This window comes from Corvus hawaiiensis, chromosome 6 (genome assembly GCF_020740725.1).
Source record: "Corvus hawaiiensis isolate bCorHaw1 chromosome 6, bCorHaw1.pri.cur, whole genome shotgun sequence".
NCBI classification, from domain to species: domain Eukaryota; kingdom Metazoa; phylum Chordata; class Aves; order Passeriformes; family Corvidae; genus Corvus; species Corvus hawaiiensis.
The window spans coordinates 65,897,739-65,904,852 of NC_063218.1; the positions used below are offsets into that span (position 1 = coordinate 65,897,739).

At 52.3% G+C, this 7,114-nt stretch overlaps 1 long non-coding RNA gene across 1 annotated transcript; it reads left to right on the forward strand.

The window, feature by feature from the left end:
- The first annotated feature begins 745 nt into the window (after window positions 1-745).
- Window positions 746-3,693, forward strand: LOC125327414. Its single transcript, XR_007204217.1, has 3 exons — window positions 746-788; window positions 3,167-3,291; window positions 3,684-3,693. It is a non-coding gene; the product is annotated as an uncharacterized LOC125327414 (long non-coding RNA).
- The last annotated feature ends 3,421 nt before the right edge of the window (window positions 3,694-7,114 follow it).

Sequence of the window (7,114 nt, forward strand, 5' to 3'; positions counted from 1 at the left end):
AATGATCGTACAAGGAGATCTATATAAAAAAATCCTCCATGGTCATCCTTCTCCCAGCCCCTCTGTGTTTTCAGGATCTTGGGGGAAGAGTTTGGGTCTGGACAAGGCTCTCGGGCACAGGGTGGGATTCTTGGGGTGCAGGGCCAGGATTTGGACTCGATGCTCCCTGCGGGTCCCTTGCAGCCCAGGAAATGCTGCGATCCTGTGCCTCTGAGGGTGAAATAAAGGGCACCGGTGGGGTTTGTGCCCGCTGTGTTCACGGCCCCGCCGGCTCAGGGCGGGTTCAAGGCGCAGCTGCCCCCCCGAGCCAGCGGGACCGGCCGGGGCTGCTCGCTCCCGGTGCTGCCGCCTTGTGGGGAGAGCCCGGCACTGCAGCCCGCACAGGCGCTGGACCACGGGATCGGCGTGGAACAGCAGCGCAGGGAGTGCTGAGGCAGCGCAGGGAATGCTGCGGTCCCAGGGAATGCTGCGGTCCCAGGGAAGGCTGAGGCGTCCCCTGCCCGAGGCACTCGGCAGCAAATCCCTGATGTTGAGCAGCAAAAGGAAAGTTCTGGGTTAATGGGAGGAGGTTTCTGGAATGGAGCTGGGACAGGTGCTGATCCACGCATGGAATCACGGGCTGGTTTGGCTTGGAAGGGACCACCAAGATCATTTCCACTCTGTTTGTTGTCTGGTTCCACAGCAAAGAACATCCAGAACTGCCACCTCACCCTCACGGACAGCAGGAATGTCTTCCACAGCTCTTGTTTTGGAATGGGAATGGCTGTTGGGAGCTCTGGCAGGACCAGGTAAGAAGAGAAATGGGATCGTTCTGGCTGCTGCTGGAGGTGGTTTTCTGCTTTCAGGCTGTTCTTCTCATTGATCCTTTCACAGCAGTGTTCTAGGGCACATTTGAGGGTAATTCCAGGAATTTCAAACCAGATAAAAACTGGTGGGGCAGAAATGTGCACCTGATCCATTTCTGGTAATTCCAAGCTTCTCCCACAACACCGTTCCAGGGGAAAGCTGATGAAAGGATAAAGATGCAGAGGAACAAGTGCTGTAAACCCCCCATGCGCTCTTGACAGAGCAAACCTTGCAGTACTCCCAGCAGATCTCTTGGAGAAAGTGTGGGATCGCAAGGTTTTCCGGGAAAGCAAAACAGGGGCGGAGATGAGGGACTAGGCTTCCAGTTCTTCCTTTAGCTGAAAGCCTGGGGGAATTGAGAAGGGCCACAAGAACTGTTTGTGTAGGAAAATGGGAGTTTGGGGGCTGAATCTGAGTTTCCCTCTGGGGCGTTTTTGAGGGAAAAGCTGAGGTGCTGTTTAAGGGAGAGAATGCACATTTTTGGGGTGGAAAAGGTTTAATCAATATTGTAGAGGAAGTAAAACGTTGGGGGTAAAAGTGGATGCAATCTGGAGGGGACAGAAGGAATATTTTGGAGGCAAAATGGGGAACTGAGTAGTGGACAGATGGGGAACATTTTGGGGGCAACACTTGACAAACTCTCTGGGGTGGAGAACGAAGACATTGAGGGAAAAATGAGGTGATGAGCAGTGGGCACGTAGGGAAGGTGGTGGGGGTAAATGTTGAGAAAAGCCCCGTGGTATTCAAGAAATCCTTGGAAGCAGGACTGAGGAATTCAGTGGTGGAAAGATAGGGGAATTTTGCGGGGGTGAAACTTGAAAAGATCTAAGAGTTGAGAGTGAGTGTTTTTAGGTAAAAAGGATGTCTTGTTGAAGTTGGGCGTCTGGATTGTGGCATTTATGGATCACAGGGTGTTTTTGCAGAAAGTAGGAGATAAAGAAGACTCCCAAAGCCTCGGTAGCTGTGTTAAGAAATCCCTCGCAGGGAAGAAAGGTGCCAAACAACCTCCTAGAAGTAGGGACTAATTAGCATGGGAAGGGAAAAACCCACCCCCAGTGGGAGAGAGCCCGCCGGGTAAGGGAAGAGAAGGATGCCCTTAAGAAGGAGCAGGGAAGGTGAATTTCTCGGTTTGCTGAAATGTATCAAAAAGTTTGGAATCTGGGTCTGTGTGGAGGCCGGGATTTTCTCGGCCATATGCAGAGCCCAGCACTAGGAATAGAGTAATTCCAGGCTTTCCAACGGCAAAAATGCAGTACCAGAGAGTTCTGTTATCCCGAGCACTTGGGGGATAGTTGGCAAAAATTTCCGGGGGCCCAGGCTGGACCGAGCTTTTAACGCTCCCCGGATTCACGGGATCGGGGATTCCAGCGTGCCCTGCACGGTTTTTTTCAGGGAAGTCCCAAATCCGTGTGAGCACAAAGCAGAATCCCCTGGGAGCTGTGAAGGCAGCGGGATATTTCTTGGGAATTTTGAAGGATTGGGTGAGTCCTCAGTGTTAGGTTGGAATGAACGCAAATTGTCCGGGAGTTGCTGGTTTAGGGATGGCCGGGTCTGGGTTTGGATTTGTGGGCACCGAGTGTTCCTTGTGTCAGTTTTAGGTCTGGATTGGTGGGAATTGTCAGAGAAAAGAGAAGGCAATTGAAATGTGGAGCTCCATTCTTGGAGAAATGATCAGGATGGGAGAGGAAAGGCTGTGGAGCTGCTGGGAGCTCCTGTAGAACGAAAGGATCGGAGGTCTGGAGGCAAAAGCTGTGGAACAAAGCCTGAAAAGGGTGCGGGGTGGGGCGGGAGGGGGAGGGGGAGGAGGGCACCGTGGGGGGGTGAAAGAGGGAAAGAATCCCTGCTCCGGGAATCCAGCAGGGACCAGGAGAGGATCATTTTCCATCCACTGCTCTCAGTGTAATCCTACTGAGGACGGTCAAAGGGAAGTGATTCATTTGTTCTTAGGTTTGGAATGAAAGGTGCTCTTCCAGAGGGGAATATTCACCTGTTAAAATTCAGTTGGATACAGGAAAAGAGGGAGGAAGCAAGCAGCTGGGGAATGAACGGGTGGATTTTCTGGTGGATACAGGGAAAGACACGGGAAGGGGCTCTTAAGTAAAATACACCTCACGGGCAGCACCAGGAGAAGCCTCAACTGCCCTTTTTTTCCAAGCTCTGACATTCCAGAGGAGTAAGCAGTGGTCAGCCCATCATTTTCTGTATTCCTTGGATGCCCAGTGCTTTGTTGGGAAGAGATAATATTTGGAAATGAACAAATCCGGGGATGTAATTTCCTGATAGTAAAGCCCCAGAGACCCTGGTTTTGATATCCTTCCAGCACCCAAACGCAACAGAGGGAATCCTGGCGGAGCTGGAAATCGCTGTCGCTCTGTCGGTGGAATTCCTGGGAAATGGAAAGCAGCAGAAGCAGCAAGAACAGAGTTGGAAGCAGGCTCCAGCCGGGTAAGGCAGACACCAAATCCTTTGGAACTGGGCAGGGGTGGGAAGAATTAATTCTTACCTTTGTAGCCCATGGATTCCTGAGCAGGATCCCGGCAGGGAAGACTGCAGGGATCAGACTGGGGACTGATCCCAGCTGGGGGCAGCGAGCCTTGGAATTGGCTGAAGGGAAGAAAGAGGGATCCTTTGAGCACAAGGATCAGCTGTCAAATGCGGAGATGGCATCAGACAATTCCTGGGGAGGGTTTAGTTCCTGGGCCAAATCGATCTCCTGCCTTGTGAAGGAGCTCAGAGACCTGGGAAGAGCCCAAGCAACGCAGGGAATGCAGTGGCAGATAAAACTGCCGGGGAACGGTGGGGAAAAGCATCCGAACAGGGGGCCTCGTTTTGTACAGGAACGGTACAAAAAATTGTCCGAAAGAATAGGAATGGAATGGGATTTTACGTATTCCTCGGAGGCCACAATCCAGTGGGAAGGCTGAGAGAAGGAAGCAAAGCCTAAAAAGGCAAATGAGCCAAATCTGCCCAAAGCCTCCAATGGCCACATTCCCTGGCATTGCTGAGGACTTCAGCCGAGCTCCAGGCAAAAGGTGAGCCCCTATGGAATCCTTTCTGGGAGACCATATCCAGCTGGGACCCTTCCTGGAGAAGGCCATGGGATATGGGTTATGCCAGGTCCAGAGAATATGTCATTTCCTTGGAAAAACACTTGGATCACTGCATCACTTTCTTGTTTTAGGCTCATCAGTCACCCGGGCTATCCAAGTCCATCCTCCCCAGCGGGGAGAGCGGGAGCACGTCCGGCCATGGAGAATTTCTGGGAGAGCCCGAGAGAAGAAAGAAGGCTCCAGCTTCACAGATCTGTGTCATAACCCATCCTGTCGGCCGCTCCTGTTTGATCCCGGTGCATTTGTCCTCTTGGATTCAACCTGAGCAGTGCTAATTGCTGGCAATGAAGCAGCCTTTGGTACTTCTTTGCCACAAAACCTCTCCATCCTGCCCTTCAATCCTGTTGCAAACACGGGGAAAACCCAAAACTCCGTTTTTTCCCCTCTCCCCTTCACTTTGCCTCCTCTTTTCTTGCAGGCTTTGGGCTATCCAGGCTTGCATGTGGATTAGACACCCTGTAGGCTCAGCTCCAGGTGGGATTGCAGCGGTGTTGGAAGCACCAGGGATTCTCCCAAGGTTTGGTGTGAGGAGCTGCATCTTGGGAGGGGCTGGGATTTTGTGCACTTCTGGGGGTTTTTTTTCCTGTTTGCCTTTTGGGCTGCCTCAGAGAAAAGGCTGAAAACCGAAGAAGCTGAGGGGGGGTTCCCAAATTCCTTTCCAGCCCTTCAGAGGAGGCACAAAGCCACGTGCAGCTGAGGAGAGGGATGTGAGGAGAACGGCAATAATGGAGCCTTGGGACTCTGCACTTCATTCTTTTCACGTGTTTGGAGGTGCAGGAAATGCCAAACCCCACAGGAATTCTGCGTCTGTAACATCGGGTGCAACCTCTTGAAAGCCAAGTGCTCAGAGTGGGGTTTTCCCAAGGGTAAATCCCGATGTGACATGGCAAAGCTTCAGTGAGGATTTCCAGGCTTGACTGCACAGCTTTTGGGAAAGCTCAGTAACCAAACAAGAGCAGATTTCTGTCGGATTTGGATCAAACGTGGCGTTTAAATCTGGGACAGCTCCGCTCCCCGGGTGGGAAAGTGCTTGGAGTAGCTGAGAGCTGAGCCGTTTTTGAGAATTCCAAGCGTTGTGTCCTTACGCTCCTTAATACAGCGTTTAAATAATTGATCCTGAAAGGAGCCAGTATCAGAGGGATTTGTTAGAGGGGCAGGGATGTTTTTTCACGTGGCAGTGTGTCGGGATAGTCAAGACTCCTTACGTCAGAATTAATTGGTCTTCCTTCTTTTCCCTTTTGTTCTTTCTAGATTGTGGCTGAGTGGGGAGAATATTTGGGATAAAGAAACGAAATGCCCGAGGGAAGCTTCGTGTTCCCGTGGGGATGCTTTAGGCACGTGCAGCTTCTGAGCTGCACCGAAAGTTGAGGCTCCCCCAGAAGCCTTCCGAAGCTGGAAGGGCCGGGGAAGAGAATTCCAGGAGAGGTGTGGGAAGCGCTTTCTGCCAGGTCTGGACAGCACCGAGGTGGGAATGACTTCAAAGTGTTCCTTGTCCCTGTCCTGTTCCCAGCCCAGGACAAAGTTGGTGTTCCCTGAACGGCTGCGGTTCCCTGGATGTGGCAGGAGGAGGTCTCTGCCGGGGAGTGGGAGAAGTGTCCCTGCCCGGTGCCGTGTCCTTGGCGGGCAGAGAGCGCCGATCGTGGCAAGGGGGGTTTGTGAGTATGGAATCAATCCTAGCTCCTTTTTAAGGGGGTGTTTTAATGAGTCATCAGCAGGGACCACTTTTAGCCAGCTTTAGTTAAGTTCCTTTTGCACAGGTTTCATGTGGCTTTGATGGTGAAATCACCAAACCCTGAAGTTTGCCAAATTACCCCTGAAAAGCTTTAATGAACCAATCCTGAGGGAACTGGGGATTGCATATCTGGGATCTTATGGCCCTTTGAGGCCATGTTGGGTTTAGCCCCTGATTTTGGTGCCGAGGGAAACTCCAAGTTAAGAATAATCCAAATATGAAGCACTTCTCACAAAACTCAGCTTTGCAAAGCTTTATTTGGGCTAAAAAAGAAAAGATGGGAATGCCCTTGGCAGAAAAGCAGCTGTGAGGCACAGCAGGCTTCAAATGCCTGTCAGCAGGCGCTCCAGGAGAAACGGCTGCTGGCTCCGGGCATCCTGGGCTTTCCAGGCAGGTTTTGTACTGGATTGCAAGGCAGTTCTCCTGCCTCTGGGGGGTGGCACCTGCATCCCACTGGAAAGGGAAAATGTGGAGAGAGTGGCAAGCGGGAAGACGGTTGCTGATGTGTGTCCTTGGATTGCAGTTCCTCCCGGTGGGTCTGTGCTGCTGGAAGTTTGAAGGAGATCAGCCTTGGAGTACGTGTGGGTTCACCTGTGGGGCCTGGAGCGACGCTGGACATGAAATTCCAGGGATGTTCCCCTTGCTGGAGTGAGAAGCAGTGGAAGCACTTTGCTGTCTGCTTCTTCATCGCCCTCACCTCGGTCCCCTGGGGCTCCAGGTAATCCCCTCTCACCTTTGCTTTTCCAGGGGTCTCTAAATGAGGGCTTGAGCTTTGGTGCAGCTCCCTTTACAGGGAAGATCTGTTCCAGGAAAGGTCTCCTGGTCTGGACCGATGGCGTTGCAGGAAGAGCAGGAAACCCCAGAGCTCCTGTGGCTCCCTCATCTGATTTGCCTGCAGGCAGCAAGGATCATTCCCAAGTGTCATCCCCTGGCTCCGTGACTCGGGGAGGTTGTGTTCCCCCAAAGGCCAGGGGCCGCTTTGTGTTGCAGCTCACGGAAGTCCAGCTCGGTGGTGCTGGGTTTGGTTTTTGCGTGCAATGAAGGCACTAAAAAATTCCCCTCCTTCACTGGCACAGCCCTGGAGTGGGAGCAGATTCCCCTTATCCCGGAGTTATCCCGCTCCTGCCCTGGATCCCTGCGGTGCCGTGTGTTCTCCAAGCTCACAGCACTGCTGGCTCTAAACAAGAAAAACAATCCCTGTTCCATCTCTTCTCTGTCCTTGATGTTCCCAGGCCCTGCATCTCCCTGGCTATTCCCTGTGGGAGTCTTCATCTCCATCCCACCTTATCCCGATCAAATAAGGGTCTGAGACGTGTTTAGCAGCAAATGTATTCTTGTAAAGAAAGCCAAGAGCAAGGAGCGTCCAGATGCAGAGAAGTCTTTAGAAAAGCACTCCGGACGTGCAAATGAGGGATGTGTCTTCCTG